The 17,961-nt window shown below is 40.6% G+C and overlaps 1 protein-coding gene across 1 annotated transcript in view; it reads right to left on the bottom strand.

Moving 5' to 3' along the window:
• The window catches only part of LOC140734718 (ADP-ribosylation factor-like protein 8B-A), a 118,403-nt gene that overhangs the window by 62,776 nt on the left and 37,666 nt on the right, over positions 1–17,961 (bottom strand). The window lies entirely within an intron of this gene.

The following is a 17,961-nucleotide window of genomic DNA, read 5'->3' on the forward strand; positions in this document are numbered from 1 at the left end:
TAGAGAAAACAACCTAATGTCCAACCTCTCATTATAGCAAGTGCACTCTAATCCAGGCAACATCCTGGTAAACATCTTCTGCACCCTATCCAAAGTCTCAACATCCCTCCTATAATGGGGTGACCAAAACTGCATGCAAGATTCCAGATGCAGCTTAACTAGAGCTTTATAAAGCAGCAACATAACTTCCTGACTTCTGAACTCAACCCCTCGACTAATAAAGGCAAGCATACCAAATGACTTTTCAATTATCCTATCAATCTCTGTAGCCACTTTCAGGAAGTTATGAACTTGGACCCCAAGATCTCTCTGCTCATCATCACAGTAAAGGGTCTTGCCCTTAACAGTGTATTGTCTCTTTACATTTGACCTATCAGGCGCAACACTTCACATATGCTGGGGTAAAACTCCATTGGCCACTTCTCTATCCATATCTGTAACTGATCTATAACCCACTGTATTCGTTGTCAGGCTTCTACACTCTCCGAATACCACTAATCTTTGTATCATCTGCAAACTTACTGACCCACCCATCTACATTTTCATCCAGGTCATTTATATACATCATAAATGGCAAAGACATCTGCAGAACACCACTAATCACAGATCTCCAACAAGAAACCCCTTTGACCGTCTCCCTGTCTTCAATGGCAAGCCAGTTCTGAATCCAACAGTCCGCTATGGATCCCATGCATCTTAATCTGCTGAATGAACCTCCCCATGAGAGACCTTGTCAATTGCTTTAATAGTCCATGTAGACAACATCTACAACCTCACTTCCATCGGTCACCCTCATCACTTCATCAAAAAAAACTCAATCAAGTTAGTAAGACACGGCACAACCCACACAAATCCATGCTGGATCTCACTAATTAGGCCATGGTTTTCCAAATGCTCATAAATCCTATCCCTAAGAATTCTCTACATAAACTTCCCTACCACTAATGTGAGACTTACCAGTCTATAGTTTGCAGGATTATCCCTGGATCACTCCTTGAATAATGGAACAAAGTTAGCTACTTGCCAGACCTCTGAAACCTCGCCCGTGGCTAGGGAGGACACAAAGATATTGGTCAAGGCCCCAGCAATCTTTTCACTTGCCTCCCTCTATAATGTGGGATATATCCCATCAGTCTCTGGGGACTTGTCCACTTTAATGTACTTTAAGAGACCCAATGCTACCTCCTCCTTTACTTTGAAATGCCCTAGCATAGTATACTCTTGGCGCTGATCTCCCTATCCTCCACATCCTTCTCCTTGGTAAATACTGATGTAAAACTGCATCCAAGCAAATGGTTTCCCCTTTATCCTTCAGTGATCCCACCCTCTCCCTAGTTATCCTCTTGCCCCTGATGTAGGTATGGAATGCCCTGGGATTCTCTTTAATCCTACTTGACATGGACTTTGCATGGCTCTTCATGGATTTCCTAATTCCCTTCTTGAGTTCTTTTCTGGCTTCTTATAATGCTCAAGAGATCTGTCTGATTCTAGCTTCCTAAGTTTTAGGAGGCTTTTCTTTTTCCTTTTCCTTCCTGACTAAATTCATCACCTCCCTTGGTCACCAAGGTTCTCTTATCTTGCTATCCTTGTCCTCCCTTGCTTCTCATTGGATCATAACTGTCCTGTATTCTGTGCTGTTGGTCTTTAAACACCCTCCACATGTGGGATGTGAACTTACCCAAAAACGGCTGTCCCCAATTATCTCTCCCTATTCCCTGCCTAATACACTTGTAATTTGCCCTGCTCCAGTTTAATACTCTCCTACAAGGTCCACATTTTGCCTCATCTGTAGCCATCTTAAAATTTAAGGAGATGTGCTCAGTTCCCTAACTGCTTACCGGATCCTTAAAAGTTTCACAGTAGAACAACAATATTATGCAATAAGAAATAAATCCTTTTATAGAAAATGATTAAAGGGACCCACTAGCAGGAAATCAACTTAAGAATTGATATTAGATAATCACTGGAAGGAACAAAATTAGAGAATGTTTATTTTAAAGATAAGAAATGGAATGTTTGGTTCTCTGGAAGGTGGAAGGAGAAAGGGTAAGAAATGTAAATCCTAAGGTTACAGTGTTTAGCACCTAATACAAAGTAACACCCCCCCCCCCCCCACTCGCCCTCACAGACCTGGATATACCTTTGTTTTTAATTGTAATGTTTCTCCATCAATTTTGTTCCAACTGTGATCTTTACAGTAATTTTTACTTTGAGAATGTTGGTCTGCACAATATCACTAACATTCAACACACACAAAATGCTGGTGGAACACAGCAGGCCAGGCAGCATCTATAGGGAGAAGCGCTGTCGACGTTTCCGGCCAAGACCCTTCGTCAGGACTAACTGAAAGGAAAGATAGTAAGAGATTTGAAAGTAGGAGTGGGAGGGGGAAATGTGAAATGATAGAAGAAGACTGGAGGCGGTGGGGTGAAGCTGAGAGCTGGAAAGGTGATTGGCAAAAGGGATACAGAGCTGGAGAAGGGAAAGGATCATGGGATGGGAGGCCTAGGGAGAAAGAAAGGGGGAGGGGTGCACCAGAGGGAGATGGAGAACAGGCAGAGTGATGGGCAGAAAGGGAGAAAAAAAAGGAGGGGGGAAAAAAGCTAAATATGTCAGGGATGGGGTAAGAAGGGGAGGAGGGGCATTAACGGAAGTTAGAGAAGTCAATGTTCATGCCATCAGGTTGGAGACTACCCATCCGGTATATAAGGTGCTGTTCCTCCAACCTGAGTGTGGCTTCATCTTGACAGTTGAGCAGGCCATGGATAGACATATCAGAATGGGAATGGGACGTGGAATTAAAATGTGTGGCCACTGGGAGATCCTGCTTTCTCTGGCAGACAGAGTGTAGGTGTTCAGCGAAACAGTCTCCCAGTCTGCGTCGGCCTTTTATATATTGGTGAGACCTGATGCAGACTGGGAGACTGTTTCGCTGAACAACTACGCTCCCCAATACATCTCCTCTGATGTGCTGATGTATCCCACATTCCATTTATGATTTAAGTATAGACATATCATTTTTTTTTGCTCCATTCATCTGAAGGAATTATTATCAAGTTTAGCATGTAACTGAGGAAAGCAACCTATAATATACAGGTGTACAGAAGAGCACTAGTCATCATTTTGCGATTTATGTTTACAAACAAGATTTATTACATGAGATTTTTTTAACAAAGTGTTTGGATATTTAGAAAATATGTCATATTCCAAGAGATCAGGATTTGGGGATGTTTGATCAATCTAAATATTGTGCTTAGAAAAACAATATCAATAAATGTATATATTTGACATATATGTTCCGAAGACTTTTGTATAGTACTGTACAAAATATTTCTGTATGCATAAAGTGCCAAATAAGTATATTTTTCTCACTGTAGGAACTTTTTTTGTATTTGAGATAAAATTAGATTAATTCAATTTATTAAAAAGTAGCATTCCAACCATAGAATGTTACCTAGCCTATAATGGTTTCACTTCCTTTGTACTGTTTCTTTAACTTTTAAAAGCTAGCACCTGATAATTATTTTATTTAAGAGTCCTACCTGGAAAGATTTGCAAATCTGAATTATCATTCTGTTTTTAACACTTCACCATTTTATCTCATGCTTTGATTACAAAATCAAGAGAAAATCTGCAGATGCCGGAAATCCAAGCCACACACACACACACACACACACACACACACACACACACACACACACACACACACACACACACACACACACACACACACACACACACACACACACACACACACACAATGCTGGAAGAACTCAACAGGTCAGGTAGCGTCTATGGAAAATTGTAAATTGTCAATATTTCGGGCCAAGACCATTCATCAGGACTAGGAACAAACATACCATCTTTTCTCTCCAGTCCTGATAAAGGGTCTCAGCCCTGTCTCACATTCACTGTTTATTCTTTTCCATAGATGCTGTTTGACCTGAATTCCTCCACCATTTTGTGTGTGTTGCATTTTCAAATTGCTTTTCATTTCACCTTCATTTTCATCCCTTAAATCATAAAAAGCGCCATCTGTTGTTCTTAATATTAGTAACCTCTTATACATTTTGCACAGTGATAATGAACAGAGAGCTGGACAAAGAAATGTCATTCATTTCCCTGCAATACCTCCCGAGATCCTTCTTTTATGTGTTACGTACCCCGTAACTGGGTCACTTACCAGCAAAGATAGAGAGGTCCGTTGAAGTCTGATGGTACTATTTTAAAAAGTATTTATTGATAAAGGGGCACAAAAATAAGATTAATGCAAACATACAGATAATATATGTCGTCAATACTAAGTCTAAAAGCGCGGGTATAATAATAATCAATAAGAAATAGCTCTATCGTTGTCTAGGGGATAATGTATTGTCCGATGGAAATATAACAGTCACTGCTAGTTCATTCAAGCTGCAGCGTTTTGGGTTCAAGAGAGAGACGGTTTTAAACTTGCCCAGGTCTTTTATGATGCCAGTCCTTTGAGTCGGGGGAGTTGATTTCCCCGTTGCTAGCTAAAAGCCGTTTTCCGTGGTACCAGCCACCAGTCCCAGGCAACGGAACTGAACGCATGTGGCCTCCTTCAAATGGCTTCCCGCTATTACAGGATCGCTAGCGTTTCTTCTGGTGCATCTGAGGGGCTGTTCCTACAGACCCTCTTTTATCCTGACTCGCAGGGTCGTAGTTGTCAATCAGATTGGGGTGATGCAATCTCTTTTTCATCCAGCCCACTTTGCCTGAGGGCGTTCACGTAGCATAGTATCTCAATCCACAAATGTGTCTCCAAGAGACAATGGCCATGTCCCGTAGCTTTACATCGCCGGGGAACTTGGCATTCTGCATGTCTCTCTCTCTCATTTCCTGGGTCCCCTGACCCAACCCAATAGTGATCTTGCGATTCTAACAAAGGAGGGGGCTGCAGGCATAACATAGGACTTTTTTTATTGTTGCCAAATTAAATTTTAAATCATGACAGCCCTTAATGTTTTTTTTTAAAAAAAGCTAATAGTATTTGTAATTTAGAATGTCACTTGTAATGAATAACCTTTATCTGTTAGCAACAGTAAATCTAAGCAACTGGACTTCTTCCTGTGTTGTCCAGAAGACGCTTTCGCCACTCATCCAAGAGGCTTCTTCAATTCTAATCCACGGTGGGTAGTTTTCCAGTTTATAATCTCTCAGTTGTTTAAAAGTATAGCAATTATATGAGCGTCATTCAAAGTCACAGAGCTAATGAGAGGGTCATTCATCTCATCTTTGCATAAATAGAGGTGTGAACTGCATGGAGACGCCAGGGTAGAGATGTATTGTAAGTAGCTGATAGATGCCCACTTCAGAAGCTATCAAGACAGTAAGAAAATGGCTACATCAGTGTAGTACCCTGGAGAGTAGAACCACACTCAACTCGGATCAGGTATGTATTCTACTCGACCTTTGTCTCAACACCACCTATTTCAAATGCAAAGATGTCTTCTCCAGGCAGAAACACAGATGTTCCATGGGTTCGCTGGTGTCCCCTATTGTAGCCAACTTGTATATGGAAGAAGTAGAAAGGACAGCCTTGAACACCTTACACAGAACATCACCCAGTCATTGGTTCAGGTATGTGGATGACACCTGGGTCAAGATCAAAATCCATAAGGTAGAAGCCTTCATAGAACACATTAACTTGATGGATCAAATTTACACAAAAAGATGTTGAGAACAAAAGACTGGTCTTTTTAGGCTGTGCAGTACTTATCAAAGAAAATGGACATCTAGATATTAAAGTTTACAGGAAACCAACCCACACAGATCAGTATCCACAGTCTGACTCTCATCACCCATTAGAACCAAGTTGGGGGTTATCAGAACACTACACCACTGCACTAAGAATGTGCCCACCAACATTACAGCTAAAGACAAGGAGCACAAGTATTTGGGAGAAGCCCTGAAAGCTTGCGGCTACCCTGACTGAGCCTTCATCAAGGTAGCAACAAGAACCAGCTAGGACATCAGCCCAACAGACAGAGGTAAGGAGCAAAGCAGATGGAAAAACAGAGTAATCCCATATGTAGCTGTAGGTTCAGAAAAACTCAGAAGGATTTTCAACCAACACAAAATTGCTGTGCTTTTCCAAACCTATAAACACATAAATTCATTCACCCCAAGGATCCTACACCCAAACATAAACAGGGCAATATTATATATGCTATCCAATGCAATGAGAACTGCACAGATCTGTATATCGGCATGACAAAACAACCACTTCACATACGGATGGCCCAACATAGGAGGGCTCACACTTCAGTTTAAAACTTGGCTTTATATCTAAACCTAAAGGACAAGGGACACTCCTTTGATAACAACGTGCACATTTTGGACGGGGGGGGGGCAGATGGTTTGAAAGAGGGGTTAAAAAGAGCCATTTTTGGCAAATTGGAAAACCCATCCCTGAACAGAGGGGGTGGGGTATGTCACTACCTATCAGCTACATACAACGCAGTACTAACATCTCTGTCCCCGCGTCTCCACAACAGTTCACACCTCCATTCATGCAAAGATAAGACTAATGACCCTCTCATTACCTCTAGGACTTTTAACAACCCTCATGTGATTGCTATACTGTATCATTAAACAACTCACATAGTTTATAAACTTGAAAACTACCCACGATGGATCAGAACTGAAGAAAAACCTCAGATGAGTGATGAAACATCTTCTAGACAACATAGCAAGTCCAGTTGCCTTGATTCAATATTGACTGATAGAGAATGACCTGCATGACTGAGCACCTTCATAGACTTCATCTCTTACTATCTTTCCTTTTGGTTAGTCCTGACGAAGGGTCTTGGCCCGAAACGTCGACAGTGCTTCTCCCTATAGATGCTGCCTGGCCTGCTGTGTTCTACCAGCATTTTGTGTGTGTTGTTGTTTGAATTTCCAGCATCTGCAGATTTCCTCGCGTTTGCTCTTTAAATTCACTACTGCGAAGCCTCTGCCAGTGATGCCTACACTGAAGACGTTTAAATCTTCACTTCGACGGGAGTTCAGTGAAACCCTCTCTCGCTGCTCCCCATCTATAATTCCTTCACTTTCAAATCTCTTACTATCTTTCCTTTTGGTTAGTCCTGACGAAGGGTCTCGGCCCGAAACGTCGACAGTGCTTCTCCCTATAGATGCTGCCTGGCCTGCTGTGTTCCACCAGCATTTTGTGTGTGTTGTTGTTTAGACTTCATCTGCTAGCTTTTCATAGAATTCAGTGGATTCATAGAGAAAAATCTGAATTTTCAAACTAAGCTGACTGTCCACATGGCTACCGTGCTTGTTTAGATTAACACTGATAAGATTTTGTAAAATAGTATAGTACTTGTTTCATTATAAATGACCTCTTGGTTCTTTAATACTCCTCAATTAAATGTCACACTCACAAGATTACACATTTCCAGCTCCCCATTCATGTCACAGAGCCCAGCTCTGGGAATGAGAATTCAGTTCTCTCCTAACGATTATGGATAAATTTTAATCTTTTTGAGCACTGTGGATGAGTTTACATTACTGGATCCTGTTCACAACACAAGTTAAACATCAAGATATTCATCACCAACTTCTACTCATTTTGGTGCTGGGAAAAATCATTCTGCTAGAAGTGTACATTTTAATGACGAATTCAGTGGCTCACTGAGTTACATCGTTCAATATATACTGACAGGTTCAAAGGTAACTTTCCATGATGATCTCCACTCTAAATAATGGGATTTTAGAAGTCTTCCTGCATATAATGTCTATGACATTGAATGTCCCTACCAGAGTAAATGTATAAATACCTTGTTATGAGCATAACTGGAAATCATAGGCAATGTTACCTGCAATATATCATGAAACATTGTGGTGGTCTGCAGCTTGAATGAGAAAGCAGAAGTTTATTTGACGACCCTTTGAGGGTGAAAAGCAATTTGCAGAACTTACTCACAAAAGATATAAAGTAAGCCCTTAAAACACAGCAGAATTTGCACACTGGTAACATAGACTCAACTCCACCATGGACTGTGCCAAGCCCAGCTATAAAAGGAAAAGAGGTTGGGCATGGGGCTAGCAAATTCCATCCTGAAAAAAAAGAGCTGCAGCAATGGCAACAGAAGCTCCAAAGACCTCAACCCTGGGAGAGGAAGGATCTAAAAAAATGGGCTACACCTGGGGACAATTTGAAAGATTGGCCTAAGATATAGCACCCAGTAGGGGTGATAGGATTAAGCATTTAGGCTCAGAATGGTGCTTCTTCCTTAATCAACTTTGTTAATGCAACTTTTGACTTGAAAAAAGACACTGCCTTACAGGATACTAATCAGATACTGGAATTGCGATAACATTTTGCCTCTTAACAATGTTAAGATGTCTTGTTTCTGATTTCAGGATTCCATCTCATCAAATAGGAAATTTTAAAAATGTGGAATAATAGCTTCAATGAAAAATTAAACCTCCACTGAGGTTCAGTGGTCAAAAGACTTCAAACCTCTTCCCTCTGCCCCATTTATCATGCAGCTCTTCTACCCTCCCATCATTTGGACTGCCACTCTCTATCCACTTTTAGTACCACTACCTCCCATATTCATAGGTTCCCCTTTCATCTCTGTCTCAATTCCACTTGCACTGATCTTTCTAGCCTATATCCATCTACATTCTGTAGAGTTTAGGAAAATGAGACAATCTCATTTAAATGTGTGAATCTTAAGGGGGGCATGAGAAGGTAAGATATTTCCACTAGTCAGAGACTCTTAGGTAGGAGAATACAATCACAAGATAAGGGCATTTTCTACAAACAAAGCAGCCAATCTATATTTCACTTGAAATGCTTTAAATTTTCTTAAATATGCAACCTTTCTCCCTGCTTAGCTATAAACTCAACTCTATAGAGAAAACATCTCAACTATATAAACAATATACTATATAATACAACTACTATATACGTCATCCACAGCATAGTAAATTTTAAATTGTCCTATTCAGGCCTAAATAAGTATTTGCTCTTGAGGATTTTGTACTGTTGTCGGATAACGTCTTTCCTGACAAGGGGGAATCACTCTGCTTACCAGATGAGACTTGGGCTGTGAAATAATCTCAGGTTCTGGAGCCACTTCTGTGGTGGCTGTAGGAATTGACTCTCGAACTGCAGGAAGTAGTTGTGATAGTTCTAGACATCTTTCCTCTTCCTTTTTCTTCTAGTTTGCATATCTTGATCTTGAGAAGGTGCTTTTAGTTCACTGGAATGTTCTTTTATTAATCCTTCTATTGCTCCCTTTGCATCTGATCTCTCCTCGTGGTTTCCGCATCCATAACAACACCCAACAAATCACAAACTAGAGATAATCTGCAGATGCTGGAAATCCAAGCAACAAACACAAAATGCTGGAGGAACTCAGCAGATCAGGCAGCATCTATGGAAAAAAGTACAGCTGAAGTTTCAGCCCAAAACATTGATGTACATTTTGCCATAGATGCTGCCTGGCCTACTGAGTTCTTCCAGCATTTTTTGTGTGCATCACCCAACAAATTTTCATTTTTGTATCTCCATTGTCTTCTTTCTTTTTGGCCTTCCATTCATTCAGCTGCACTTTGGTCTTTTCATCTACTTTTCCAAGCATCTTGTGTCTCCTACTTGATCTCCATGCAAAAACCTTAACGCACACATTAAGTGTTTTTCTTAATATATACTCACAAAAGCTGAATGCTTGCAACTTTCCTGAAGCTCCTTGAACTCTTTTTAGCTTAAAACCAAACCACATTTCACGAGTAACTGCGTGATTAACATTATCAGAAGCTTTCTCAGATATATTGCCTCTGACAGAAGCTGCTGTAGTCGGGCCACTGCTTTCATCACTTTCACAATTCCTCTAAGCAGTATGGTCCTTCCTTGGTCCAATATGCTTTCCAACCAGAGGCACAGAGGTGGGCAACAATTCATGGTATACAGCATGGAGACAGTTGTAGCATCATCCAGTATCTTTCTTAATTCACTGTTGACTTTATTACAGTGGATGTGGCATGCAAATGGTAGATGGATCTCCAATCAAGCTGTAATTGTCTCAGCCACTCTCAGCACCACAATGATGGTCCTTCCTGGTTTTACCATACACAAGCCCAATGTGGCTTGTCAGTTGCTGTTTTTCACTGTTACTAATGTCATTACCACAGGAGTTTTCCTTTCTCCAGTCCAAGCCCTTAGCTGGATCTCTGCAAGCTTCAATCTAGTACCTTTGAAAGGTTGTTAAAACTCATGTTGTGGAATGACTGAAACAGACAAGCCAGTTTCCAATTCTATTTTAATTAATTCTCCACCCACTCTGGTGTAAACCATATTGCTTGTCTGTTGTTAATTTTCACATTATAACCCTCAAGGCTACCCAGTCCTGCATCATTCTCATCATTATCAGATTTTTCATCTACAGTATGCAGATTAGTGCTCTTTTTGAAACTGCAACTTGGCATGTTCTCTTTTTCCCTTCCCTATGTAGTCCATTTATTTTTGTTTGCCCAACATTCTCTTTGTATGTCTCCTACTTGGTTACAATTTCTGCAAGTTTTGCCTTTAAACGTGCATTGGTCTGGTATATGCAAGACCCAGTCACAACAGTATCACAATTTGTTCAAGCCAGGCTGATTTCTGTTTAGACATTGCAATTTTGTAAACACTCATTTTCATTCCTGATTGCAACTCAACTGCGTCTCTGTCTGCTGTCTCCATTGATACAATTTCAACTGCTGTTTAAATGCAAGTTGTGCTTCAGTTAGTATCAGGCTTTGAATGTTGTCTTCTAAGATTACACACCAAGCAATCTCTCAGAGCATCATTAAGCCCCATTATTGAACTGGCAATGTTCAGACATGCTCTTCAATTCCGACACGGAGGCTGAAATGGACTCTCCTTCCTTTGATACTGCTTATGAAACCTAAAACATTCTGCAATTTCTGCCGGTTTGGTTGGAACAGTGAAATGCCAAAGCAAACTGTGTGCCTTCAAATCCAATGCACTCAGCAAAATTAGTAAAAACACAAAATGCTGGCAGAACTCAGCAGGCCAGACAGCATCTATGGGAGGAGGTAGTGACGACATTTCGGACCGAAACCCTTCATCAGGAGTGAAGTAACATGGGATGGTCGAGGGGGGATAAGAAGTGGGGGGAGGGATGAAGTAGAGAGCTGGGAAGTGATAGACTGAAGGGAAATGGGCTAGGGGGAAGGTGGAGAATTATGGGATTAAAAGAGAAAGAAAGGTAGGGCTGGGGGGAGACTATAGTGAGGGGGGGAAGAGAGAGAAAGAGAACCAGACTAAAATCATAGATAGGGATGGGGTAAGGGGGGCAGGGGTATCAACGGAGGTCTGTGAGTTGATCTCCATTGATACCCCTGCCCCCCCCCCCTTACCTCATCACTATCTATAATTTTAGTCTGGTTCTCTTTCTCTCTCTTTTCCCCCCTCACTATAATCTCCCCCCAGCCCTACCTTTCTTTCTCTCTTATTTCCCATAATTCTCCACCTTCCCCCAGCCCATTTCCCTTCAGCCTATCACTTCCCAGCTCTCTACTTCATCCCTCCCCCCACTTCTTATCCCCCCTCGACCATCCCATGTTACTTCACTCCTGATGAAGGGTTGTGGCCCGAAACGTCGTCACTACCTCCTCCCATAGACGCTGTCTGGCCTGCTGAGTTCTGCCAGCACTTTGTGTTTTTATTTATTTCCAGCATCTGCAGATTCACTCATGTTGCCAGCAAAATTAGTACTTGTTTCTCATTGGCTATTCCATTTGCTTTAAAATAGTGTTCAATTGATTCAGTATACAAAATCCAGTTATCGGTTGTAGTATCAACCATGCCAATCTTTCCAATATAGCCAGCCATTTCTGCTCCATTTTTATGATTATTATCACACAGTACTCACTATTTATGAAACCCGGGAATTCCTGCACTTTCTGCCTTTTGTTTTAAAAAAAGAACTTAATTATGACTTCACTTCTGAAGAACATGTGCTGCATTGTTTTTTTTAAAACTCAAATGTCTAGTTGCACTTCCACTGATAGGTAGTTGTCTCGGGTTAGTTGTAAAAATACTCCTCACCACTATTATGTTTGTACTTCCAAAACATTAAACTAACTAATAGGACAAGACAGGAGTCCGAAATACGAGTCAAACTTAGTTCATGTTTACTTCAAGTGAAGTGCGTATGTATCACATGGTAGCGTCATGACATATGCAATTCATATATTTTTACATATAACCTGTAGTGAATTACTTAAACAAAGAATGCATAATCAACAACACATTTACAAGATTACTCAAATATTATGATAGCTTAAATACACATCAAGTACCAAGAAGGGCTCCACCATTCTGAGATAATGGCAAAGTTGTACAACAGTTTTGCTTTAAACCCATTGTAAACTATTACTGAGACATTTTTAAAGAGAGGTTGCAGATGACGGAGCAGGACATCACTAATACTAAGGATAGGGAAGAGCATGATGCCATTAAGGAACAATTAAAACCCTTTGCATCATTTTAGAAGCATGTAATTGGGGATAGGAAGAAAAACTCAAGATACTCCATGGCCTTGAGGATCTGAAGCCATTGAGTTAATTTAAGAAATACTGCAAAATATAATGGCTAAATAAAGCAATTCAATTTGCTTTTACAGCAATTTTTAGAACTTAGCGTTGAAAGATGAGCACCCTCCTCAAATCATTTAAATTTATTTTTTCATTATGTCATATCAACCATTCTGTTGATGTGCATTCTTACAAAGCTGTTCTGTTTTCAGATTTTTCTCAAATTACAGGTGAACTAATCTCTCTGAAACAGAAGTGTCCTTCAATTGTGCAGTCATCCAACAATTACACTTGGCTTTGTAAAACATATGTGTCCACAAACAGTTAAAACCACATCATAACTCAGGTCGTCTCCTTAAACCTCATTGTCTTATTAAATACACATCACTGATACCACAGGCAATTGCACCAGCAGCATTCACACAGACACAGGCCTCTTCCCGGTTCAGTGCACCTGAGTTTTATGCAAACAAAATATTTTGTGTTATTACGCAATCAATTGCCAGCTCTTCAAGGGGATACAAATTAAAGTACATAATAAAAATATATTCTAAAAAAAAACAAAGGAAAGAAGAAAGCCGCATAGAGCTTCAAAACTCAGAGGATTACAACCAACACAGCATGAAAGAGAAGAAGCCAAGAAGACATATTGAGGAAGGATAAAGCTATAAATTCATACATCAGGGGGTTGTTAAAGGATGTGACTTCAGAAAAGGATTTGCACAACAAAAAAATTAGAAATTTAGGTAAATTCTCACAATCAAGTTTCCAAAGCTGTTATGCAAAACACACAAAATAAGATACAAAGCAGGGAACTCAAGTTATATTAATGACAAATGCAGTTCTCTGGCACCAGCCCTCTCAGGTGACATTTCCCTCTCCCACCAATAGCATATCAATCACACAGGTTAGTTGCATGGCAATGGCAGGGCATGGATGTGCCTTCTATGCTCATTTTGACCATCAAAACATGGAACAGGGCTTCCATGACATAAAAAAGAAAGACTGGGAATGCCTGACATGGAGGAACCATCGTGAACTCCAACATCCCCCAACGATCCTATGATTTCAGTCACTGAAGCAGATGTGCGAGCAGCCTTCAGGGGGGTGGACCCACGAGAAACACTTGACCCAGATGGGGTACCTTGCCAAGTACTAAAGACCTGTGCTGATCAACTGGTTAGTGTGTTGACTGAGATCTTTGACCTCTCACTTCGGCAGTGTGTGGCACCCTCCTGCTTCAAGCAGACTTCAGTTATACTGGTGCCTAAGAAGAAGGTGACGATCTGCCTCAATGACTATCGCTCAGTTGCACTTACATCCACAGTGATGAATTGTTTTGAGAGGTTAGTGATAAAACATATCAATTCCTGCCTGAGAAACGACTCAGATCTATCTGTTCCGATTTACCTATAGAAGCCACTGGTCCACAGCAGATGCCATCTCATTGGCTCTTCACTCAACGCTGGAACATCTGGTCAGCAAAGATGCTCTCTACTGACTACAGCTCAGCATTCAATACCATTAGCCCCTCAAAACAAATCAGCAAGTTCCAACACCATGGCCTCAATACCTCCTTGTGCAAATGGATCCTGGATTCCCTCCCTTGCAGACCCCAGTCAGTTCGGATTGGCAACAACATCTCCTCCATGATCTCCAACAGCAGAGGTTAACCACAAAGGCTATATACTTAGTCCCCTGCACTACTTGCTTTACGCTTATAACTGTGTGGCTAAGCACAGCTCCAATACTATATTTAAGTTTGATGATAACACCACTGTCATAGGCCAAATCGAAGGTGGTGATGAATCAGCATACAGGAGGGAGACAGAATTTGACTGAGTGGTGTCATAACAACAACTTCTTACTCAATATCAGCAAGATCAAGGAGCTGATTATCGACTTCAGGAAAAGGAAAGCAGGATATCCGTGAGCCACTTCTCATAGGAGGATTAGAGCTGGAGAGGGTGAGTATCTTTGAATTCATAGGTGTTATTATTTCAAATGACCCAAATTATGAAAAAAAGCACAGCAGCTCCTCTACTTCCTTAGGAGTTTGTGGAGATTGGGCATTGCATCTAAAACTTTGTGTAACTACTATAGATGTGCAGTGGAGAGTATATAGCCTGGCATGGAAACACCAATGCCCTTGAACAGCAAATCCTACAAAAAGTAGTGGATACTGCCCAGTCTATCACAGGTAAAGCCCTCCCAACCATTGAGTACATCTACATGAAATGCTGTCGCTGAAAGGCAGCATCCATCATCACCACCCAGTATATGCTCTCTTCCCACTGCTGTCATCAGGAAGAAGATATAAGAGCCTTAGGAACAGATGCAACCCCTCAATCATCAAGCTCTTGAACCAAAGGGGATAACTTCACTTGCCCTTTCATTAAAATGTTTCCACAACCAACAGACTCACTTTCAAGGACTCTTCTTCTCAGGTTCTTGATACTTATTGCTTATTTATTTCTCCTTCTTTCTATTTGTACAGTTTGTTGTCTTCTGCACTCTGGCTGAACACCGTAGTTTGACAGTCTTTCATTGATTTTGTTACGGTTATTATCTATTTCTTGAGTATGTCTACAAGAAGTTGAATCTCAGGGTTTTATATGGTGACACATGTGTATTTTGATAGTAAAATTTACTTTGAACTTTGAATCTTTGGCCAGTGGTTCCATAGATGCCAAACGCCAGTCCATCAAAGGACTCATCGCCATGTTGATAGGGTGATGAGTGCAAAGACCACGCCCTTCAGCTTTGTGCCAGGGATGGCTAGTGTATGTACATAGCCCCACTCATGCTCTGGTATTGAAGACAGGCGACTTCATTAATAAGTGGCTTGCTTTAAAAAATATCTTTATCGTTATGTTTTTATTTGTCATCTGATCTTCATTTAAAGTATTTTAATTATTGAAATCTATTAGGATTGTCAGAAAGCCACCCAATCATTTGACAGGGGTGCCTCAGGTTCCTCAACACCTCATCTCCAACATTAAACCTTGTACCCTGTATCCAGAGATTGTTATCTTTGTTTTTTTTAGGCACCCTCCTCTAGCCAAGAGAAAACACTGTGAATCCAATCTGCCGAACTCCATCAGAATTTTAACTGTTTCAATGAGGTCCCCTCTCATTCTTCTAAGCCCTCGTGAATACAGTCCCAGTCAACCCAATCTTTCCTCACACAGATTATCACCATTCCAGGAAATCAGTACAGTGAAACTTCTATGGCAAGCATATCCTTCCTTAAATAAGGACATCTTGTATAATTGCTCCTGTACTCAAAACCTTTTGCAAAGAAAGCCATCATACCAAGTGCCTTCCTCATAGCATATATGTGATTTTCAGTGAATTGTGTACAAAGGTATACAAATCACTTTGTACATCAACATTACCCAATAACGTGCCATTTAGTTAATATTCTGATTTCCTGTATATTCCTACTCTAAGCCACACCTACCACATTTACCCACTAACTCAATTTGTCTGTACCCCTTTGCAGCCTTTTTAGTGTCCTCATCAAGATTCACAATCCCACCTAATTTAGAAACAATACAGCTGGACCTTTTCCACTGGGCAGAAGATACAAAAGCCTGAAAGTACGTGCCACCAAGCAAGGACAACTTCTAACCTACTGTTATAAGAATACTAAATCGTTCCTTATTAGAATAAGATGGACTCTTGACTTCAATCTATCACATTCTGATCTTGCATGTTGTGGTGTACCTGCATGGCACTTTCTCCATAGCCATTACACTTAATTCTACATTATTATTGTTTTCCCTCAATGCACCATGTAATGGATTTATCTGTAGGAACAGTGTGCAAGACTAGCTTTTCACTTATTTCATTTCATATGAAAATAATTAACAAAATCTAATGAATCAGATCATTGATATATACTATGCCATCCCTAAAAAGACCCATTTATTCCTAACAACACACACAAACTTCTGGAGGAGCTCTGCAGGCCAGGTCAGTCAGCATTTTTTCCTACTGTTTTCTATTTGTCAGCCGATTTTCAATCCATTCTTGTTCAGTAACTCAATTTCCATAAGCTTTCATTTTGTGCATTTTCTTATGTGATACTTTACCAAAAAAAACTCTGAAAAATGCAAAGTCGCCACATACACTAGTTCTTTCTCATTACATCCTCCCAAAAAAAAAACTCCAATAGATCTGTGGAACAAATTTCCTTTTCATAAATCCATGTTGACTTTCTCTAATCCCATGGCTATTTCTTAAGTGTCCTGTCAGCACATCCTTTATAATTGACTTTCTAACTTTCTCTTCTTTTGACATTAAGCCAAATAAATCATACTGAGCCATTCTCATTCTCCGTTTTTAAAAAAAAGTAATGGGTTATAGCTGTCGCCCTCCAGATTGCAGCAACAGTCTCATAATTTTTATGACAACTAATTCATCACTATTTCCTCATCTGCTCGTTTAGTATTCTGGAACGTACACAAGACATGCAGACACTTAGACAAGGTCCCATCAGATAAATTATTTCTGTGGCATCACATTCTAGTCATGCCTTCAGAAAATAAGAGAAGGGAGAGTGGGGGGGGGGGGGGGGGTTGAACCCTGGACAAGAATACCTTTTGCTGTAAGGTTAGCAAGTGAAGTGGAATGTGTGGTACTAAATTGATATAAGTGAAGTACTACTAACCAGCATTGCTCTTGGAGAGCAATAGAAATGCCAAGTGATGGCACGGAGGACATTGGAACAATGTCATCCAGCAACACATATTGATCACAACCACAAAAGGAGATTTAAAAATATAGTTTTACTATAAATGTACAACCTTTTTTGTGTGCAGAACAGTATCTCTGAATGTACAATATATCAAATCTTGAGGTACATTGGTTATAGCAGCAGAAGACCATGAACATACAGCGACCTCTTTATTAGGTACAGGAGATACCTATAAAGTGACTAACGAGAGTAATTGTCTTTAACTCATAAAAGTCAGGAATGCACCCTGCCTCCTTTTCCTCTACAATTTCACAACTACTGGAGAAGGTTAGGCAGGATTCGGTGGTGAGCATGGAGGGTCAGAGGTAAAGGAGAAGTGGCGGCCATAGAAGAAATGACCCCAGAAAGTAAAGAGGCATCAGTGTGGTAGACACATTATTGCGTGGTGATGAGATGGAGAGGACACCTTATCAAGCTAGAGTGATGGCTTGAAAGAGAAATGGTTGTGATTCAGATATATGGATGGGGCCTGGGATATAGTAAAAAGAAAGATGAATGGGTGGCAGTGAACATCATGTAACTCAAGGCACACCTACTTGTAAGAAGAGGAGTTGCCTGGTCTTGCCTGCTACAGACCTTTTTAACTAACACCAGAATCTGACTAAAAGAGGCTCTTAGGT

The sequence above is a fragment of the Hemitrygon akajei genome, chromosome 10 (genome assembly GCF_048418815.1).
Source record: "Hemitrygon akajei chromosome 10, sHemAka1.3, whole genome shotgun sequence".
Classification (NCBI taxonomy): domain Eukaryota; kingdom Metazoa; phylum Chordata; class Chondrichthyes; order Myliobatiformes; family Dasyatidae; genus Hemitrygon; species Hemitrygon akajei.